The following is a 7,664-nucleotide window of genomic DNA, read 5'->3' as shown; positions in this document are numbered from 1 at the left end:
TGTATTTACTATGATTCAGATGAGGAATGTTCCTAAACTAAGATGGCCTTGAAGTAAATGTTATGGTCAGATAAATCAAAGATATCCAATGACTTTCATGTATTTCTTTTTTTTTTTAACAAAAAAACAAAACGTTGATTTATTTCTGTTCCAGACAATATCATAGTGTCTTAATATAACTAGACTTCCATTGCTCACCGCCATTCAGTAGTACATTGCAAGATGGTAGAATACATCTCTAGAGCACTTGGTTTTGCTGATGTTTAAAACTAACAGTTAAATTCAAATAATAATCCTGTTGCACAGAAACCGTAATTCATCCAGAATCCACAAGCTTACTGTAACAGGAAATAGGTATAACTTGTCAAGCTAATTATTATTATTATTATTATTATTATTATTATTATTATTATTATTATTATATATTATAAAAAACTATGTCTATATCTACATGTATTTATTTATGTTTCTATCTATATTAATCTAGTGTTTAACATGTATTTTTCTAATGTTAAAAACCCAATAGCAAAGCAGACAAAAGTATTGTATAGCAAGCCCCCTTTTCTACTGCAATTTGGCATATTCAGATATTCAGGTTGCTGCCATTTCCTGGTTTCTAATCACTTTCCATGTTCTTGTTCAAACTCACTCAAATGGTCTATCTGAAATGTAACCCTCCGCAGTTAGTAGGATGCATCATTTTATAATAACAGGTGGTTGATTTAACTGGTAATACTACTCCTCTTGTTATTTTTATAATTTGGGCATCCCAATAAGATGCCAAAATATTTCGTTCATTCTGTCTGTCTTATTACAAGGCGAACATCTTTTATTAATTACACTTTTCTTTGTGCCTCCTAGCCTCCTTCTGTATACCCCTTTTGGAATGTATTTGCCTTTTATATGTGTGGCCGTTTAAAAATATAGAAAACATTTATGGTAAGAAAAAAAAAGGATACACTTTGATCAAGAACCATACTTGTGCAACATTATATGGTTGAAATGGTTCACTGTTCAGAAACAACTCAGGAGCTGCTAGCTTCAAACACATTTTTTTTTTTCTTGTATCATTTAAGTAAATCCGGTTTGTAATTAGTATCTAGATTGTTCGATGGTAGGAAATGTATTCAACTCCCTAGAGTTTAGGAAATGGGCAGAGTCTGAATCAATGTGCTCATTGCTGAGCAGCGCCTCCAAAACATCAAACAAGCAGCCCATTGGAAAATACTATCACAAATCCTCACAGCCCATAGGAAACTACAGCAAATCCAGCCAAGATCATGCTTTCTGCATCGTGTGTTTGAACAGCCTGATATCTAAACAGCTCGACCAACTAGCAGAGAATCAGAGATCCAATTTCTCCTGATCCCTGCTGATGATCATTTTAAAGTAAGTAGTTCATTATATTCTGCTTATTTGTTTGAAAGACGACAGGCTTGGCTGTAATCACTTCTGAATTGCTGCAGCACATTACTTTCCTGCAAGTTGCTGGAATCTGTGTCTCTGTCGTATTATATGTACTGTATCACTAATGCAGTCTGTTAATTGATTATTTTTATTTTTGTAATAAAGAAGTGCTTCATAGTTAAGAGCGCCGTTTTCCATTTTTAATTAGCATCAAGGGGAAGCAGGCTTGTGCATAGTAGTTCGATTTACATGCTCAACAGCAGATTTCTTCAGGCAAAAAATTAATAATCCTTTTGTGTTGTGATTTTTATCTGGTTTCAAATGAAAAAATGCAGTGGTAAACAATTCATGTGCAAAAATGAAATCAGTTTTCATGTAGCACTGCAAATCTCAGATGATTTCTATTAAAACCCTAAAAGCATGCACTGAATGGTATGTTAGCATCCAGGCTTTGTTCATATGTACTTGCACAGTTCAGAAACTTCTGATTCAGTGACGCTATATTTGTATCTGATATATATCCTATTGACTTGTGGGTGGGAACACTGGCAGTCTATCAATAGTCTAATTACAATGACCATAGGCTGCCTGAAAAATTTATAGTTCTCTTAAAGCTGATGTATGCTGGAAAATGGCTATTTGCTGAAGCACACTGTAGTTTATCAAGAGCAATGGAACAGCAGTCTGACAGAAAACGTCAATGTTTAGCTGGATAATAAAGACGTATCTTGGCAAACAATTTCACTCCTAAAGTTAAGACCTCACATATTTCTAGAGCAACCAGAGCTTTTTTTTTATATCCTGACAATCAAACCACTGGTATTAAATTACCAGCAAAACAATACCGTTCCACCTTTTTATGAAATCTCTGCTGCTTCTCTGGATAGAGGAAGCATGTCCTTATTGTGTTGTATGCAAGTGTGTGCTTTTTGACCCCCATACAGTAACACATTGACATTTTACTGTTTTACATATGCATATGTATTTATTTATTTAAATGATATAGTACTCATATATTGTTATTTATTTAAATGATATAGTACTCAGTTTTGATCCCAGAAATACCAGGGCAAGTCAATTATAACCAGTGTACATGAGATGGTGATGCTTATTACTGATCTTTACAGCTATCAAACCAGAATAATTGTATTTTCTTTGTTCTTTTGCACAACTGGGTTGAATCAAGGACACTTGATAGCCTGCAGGGAGAAAACCCCACCCACCTCATCTGTTTAATGAATTATATATGTTAGAGGGATATATGTTAGTTTGCATATTGTATTCTACGTATATACCCAACATTTAGTGACAACATCCTTGCCTCATTTTACAAGCCCACAGAAATAATTTTGGGCAGTCCAGACATAGCTGCGACCACCCTTGATAAGATGACTTAACACTTTTTGAAAGAAATGACTGGAGACCACACTTTACCAGCTTTGGAAAGCCTGTCCTTAGAATAGAAGCAGTTTTATGCTGTTGAGTTTCTGAGGACCTGTGGGAATATATAATACTTAGTGTTTGAAAAGGAGGCTGCACTGATATTTAACCCCAGCTGTAAATATCTTCCAATGCCTTTATTTTTTTAAATATACATTTTAATTCTGTCTGAAGTATTTGCAGATAAACAGAATGTGCATACCTTATAGAATGGGAAATGAATAAAGAGGTCCCCAAATAGATTGCAAATATGTCTGTCTATGTCATTTGAAATGAAACAAAATAAGATGACTGCTTGGTTTACCTGATTGCAAATAGGCTTTTCTGTTTATACAAGCTGTGTTATCACACAAAAACAGGGTTCCTTGTCCTCAATTTATTAAACAATTCCCAAGGCCACTATTACCTCTTCTTCTTAATAGTGCAAAACCTCAATAAGGCCCACATCCCCTGCTTGTCATGAAACTACCCTTTAAAGGCTACAATGCTCGATTGCTCGCCCTTTCTAATCATCCATAGCATTTCTGAGTTATGTTAATTAAACATTTAGATAATTGATCGACATATAAATAACGTTCTGAAATTGACTTGAAAATTGCTTGGAGAAGAACATCCACTTCCTAAATCTGGGGAAATCCTGTGACGTTTGACCTTTTCAACTTTGCAGTGCACTTGGTATAGTAAAGAGACTAGAGGATTTGAAGGTCACTGTGCCACATATTTATCTGGGACCCAGCAGCATAGATAAAATGGCCCAAGCACACCAAAGACAGTTGAGACACCAGATGAAAAAATAAAAAAAACAATTCCTATCCTGAGTAAGAGAGCTCTGAATCTCTCAAAGTTCACTGAAAGGGAAGCACATTCAATTACATTTGAAATGATATACTCCATAAGAAAATTATAAAATGATGAGATTACAAGATAACAGGAGGATTCTGTGTCAAAGGGAAGCTCTTACCATGATAGTGGCTTGTTTTGAATTGAAAGATAATTAAATTCTGTAAGAAAAAAGGAGGAATAACAAAAAATTGAGGATAAAAAATGTAAGACAGTAGGGGGTTTTGGGGAAAAAAGAAATTAAATAAATGTTTCAAATCTGCATACATTTTTTGCAAACAGATCTGTTTATGTAGGAATGAGTCATGCGCTTTAAAAGTAACAGTATCGATCTGCTAATCTTTACTGCTCTGAACTGTCAACTTATTCATCCTCCTATCTCTCTCTCTCTCTCTCTCTCTCTCTCTCTCTCTCTCTCTCTCTCTCTCTCTCTCTCTCTCTCTCTCTCTCCTGTTTTGGCTGGCAGTTTCCAATACTTTAATTACCAAGGCTGTTCTTAAACAGCTAACCATTGATCTACCTATAGATATGATCTAACCACGTATTAGTCTGTCTTCCCCCAGCTTACTCCCTGTAACTGCTTAGCAGTGTTCCTTGTCCCACTCATTTATACCTTACTCTCAACCTAGTGGAGCATCTCATCATTCATCAAAAGGTCTGCTATCTGCCCATGGTTTATCATTTATTTCTATTTATACAAAAGGAAAAGAGTGAAGAAGCTCCTAACAGACTGGCCTGTTATAAACATATTTTTAAAGCCAAATCATTAGTGCTATTCATTATATGGATAGTGCATCAATCAAGGAAACTTTTTTTTTTTTTTTTATCAAATCCGGTAAACTAGAATGTCAGATACCTTACTTGAACAATTAAATATGTTTAATTAAAATCTATTTTTTTAACACTGTCCACTGCACCTATTCCTAGTGTTCCTTGTGAACTTCTCTAGATTGTACTGGATAATGAAATGACATAATTATAACAATATGAAAGTGTATCTGCTACATAATTAAAAAGAATAGTTATTCTAAAGCATTTTAGCAAAAGACACTCTCTTATAAAAAACAATACAAATTTAAAAAAAAATTCACAATGGCAATGATGCACTCCAGAAGGTATGTTAAGATATCTTGAAGTAACCACAGCCCTAGGAATTGAAATGCATCATAACGACCCTCGGTGTGTAATTACCTCATGGTAATCCACCTCTGGTTGTGTCTTGCTGCTTAAATATTAACAGTTATTAATTTTTTGTAAGATTTTAATAACACTACAATTAAATTAAACAAACACAATTTACAGAAGTAGGGACCTGTATGAAAGAAAAACTATACTGTATGTGACATTATTGTTGATATTTTAACTGGACATGAAACGTCCCACTCGCTGAACAAAACCTCTGAGGTCAGTGGTCAGTTTATATGTTCTATAAATATCAATGTAATATGATGTTCGTTAAAATAGATTAAAAGCAAACAGAATCACAGTTCTAACCTCATTTTTCCATTCATTCCTCTTTACGGTAGTTTCACTTTAATCAAAGACGTTGTGAAGGAAGTGCTATCCTGGATAGAACGTACTTTACCAATAGGGAATCCAGGTTAAAAAAACAAAACGTTTGAACCGCAGTAGTGGAAACGTTCAGCCACAGATGTGGTTATTCCTAAGAATTTTTACACGTATTTGAACCTATTTAGCAGTAGCTGCACAGTTGTTTCAATACATTGGAAGTTTAAAACGATTGTTCCATTTTAGTGAATTCAATTTCATGGCAATAAAATGACTAAGGCACTGAGGGGAAAGCAAACACAGGAAGGTCATGTCCTAGAACCTTAAGGCCAAGTTCAGCACAATCACTGTAACCAGCTCATTCCATCTCTAAAGGGATAAGCCTTGAATTTAATACGAGGTCTGTATTGGCAATGACACATTTTACAAACAAAGCTACTGGCTTTTCAAGGAGGGACACCAGGAAATAGATATATATATATATTTAATAATATACAAAACGAAAAGGTTTGCTACAGAATGGTGTCTCGTTAAATGAATAGTTTTGCTGTAGGTTTCAGTCACACCTCTCCCATGTTTTTATGCACTCCCAAGATGTTTAATCACAAGAGGTTGCCAGTAACAAATGCCTATGGCTGGCAATGAATATACTGTCTGAATTTGCCCAGTGTCAGAAGAATTTGTCTCATTGTTTAGCTGCACCTAGAGAGAGGTTAAAAATATCATAATTCCATAAATGTTTTTGTTTATTTCTCAGAAATACAGAGTTGCACCAATACCTTATCACCATATACATGCAATACTTGCCAATGTCAAATCTATGTGGGTGACTTGCTTATAGTGTCCTGCCAAGCCCTCTGAGAAAGCAACCTACCCAGCTGCTTCATCAGAGAGTGATCACATCATCAGGGTCATATTGAACTGCATGACTGGCGAGCATCAATCTAGGCTGAGCTTTCTGCATGTTAGAAAGCTGCTTACGATTAAGGGGAACATATTGGATGCAAAAAATGGAGTGTAATGGATTGAAAAAAAAACAAATAAAACAGGTCAACCACCAACTAATCCCAAACAGAGAGTTCAAGCATTTGTCAGTTCAGACCTGGGGTAGAGAGGGCAGGTGGTGTGCTTGTTTCTCCCCATTAATCCAATAACAAATGTTTTGAAATTCAACAGCAATCATAAAAAGCCTACTGAATCAACTGAAGAATGGTACATGCAATGTGTTTGGGGGGGGGCTCAGGGAGTGATGAATTAAAACTGCTAGGTTTGATTTTTCCTGGGATGTCATCTGAATGTTTGTCCAGCTTGTGAGTAAATGTGTGCTGATAAATAATTTGTATGCAAGGTGGTCACCACCCATGTCATGTTAGGAGAAATACTCCCTTGCCACATTTGGCCATCTGTTGTGGTGCAGAGCTTATGTGATTTGCATCTCTAGTAGCTAATTCCTGCTGGTAAGTTCCCATCCCTTTATTGAGCGGCCATATTGCTATGTCAACTAGAAATGTAATTAGCACATGAGGAGTTAGACTTTAAAAATTAAGAAGTTCCTGCGTCAGATAATGTGTGATTAAGGCAAACAACATATATTCTTAAAGATAAGATCCAAAAGTGGCAAGGCACCTTGCTCTTACTCCCCAAGGTTACAAGCTAAATTTCTGAGAAAAAATAAATAAAAAATCACCCTTGGAAGTAAAGGGAATGTCATATAACTAGTTATAGTGCTAGAAAAAAACTGCTTAGTGATCTTGTTTATTCTAATGTAATTTAAGTAATGGAGAAACACTGTTGCAATAATATACACACACACACATTCATATTTATATATAGCAGAGCTAATGTAATCAAATGAACGTTTGCTACTCATAAGCTCCATATGCTTTACAGCCTGGTTTGGGGTTTTGTATATATTAGCTACTAACCACAATCCGATGCATGCATAACTGTACATACACATTTTTATTGCTGAATTAGCAGCAGTAAGAGAACATCACAGCACATTTGTCTCCAGCTGTCTTGTAAAATATTTCCTTAAACTAATTTGACTGGAAACCTCCCAAAGCTCTTTAAAAAGCACTGAAAAGTGTTTAGCTTTGCAGACGTACGTGATGCATTTGTTTCTCCCTTTATAAGCAACATACATGAACTATGTAGCTTGGCGGAAATATTATAAACCACGCCACAGTTTAGTCCAAATTTCAACTTAATGGAGACAATATGTAACGAAAAAATTTTTTCCCCACGCTGTCTTGATAAAATGTAATCCAAGTCTGTAAAGAAAGCAAATTGGAACCTAGACTCAGCATTAGTCACAGCAGCTTCAGTGTGGTACACTCGATTATCGGTTGTGATACTTCCTATTGTGCTGCTTCTTATTGTCTCAACAGTCTTGTTTGGTGCAAAAAAATGCATTATGAGCCACACTAGACTCTAACATACTGTACTAGGAATCCTGTTATAGAAAA

General features: G+C 35.4%; 1 protein-coding gene across 1 annotated transcript in view; it reads left to right on the top strand.

Moving 5' to 3' along the window:
* Window positions 1-1,210: 1,210 nt before the first annotated feature.
* Window positions 1,211-7,664, top strand: part of LOC121294630 (semaphorin-6D-like) — a 77,097-nt gene continuing 70,643 nt past the window's right edge. The window contains exon 1 of the mRNA XM_041218533.1: window positions 1,211-1,389. The gene's annotated coding sequence lies outside the window, so the exon portion shown is untranslated. The remainder of the gene's footprint in view (window positions 1,390-7,664) is intronic.

This window comes from Polyodon spathula, chromosome 19 (genome assembly GCF_017654505.1).
Source record: "Polyodon spathula isolate WHYD16114869_AA chromosome 19, ASM1765450v1, whole genome shotgun sequence".
NCBI classification, from domain to species: domain Eukaryota; kingdom Metazoa; phylum Chordata; class Actinopteri; order Acipenseriformes; family Polyodontidae; genus Polyodon; species Polyodon spathula.
This window is presented reverse-complemented; position numbering and strand designations above follow the sequence as displayed.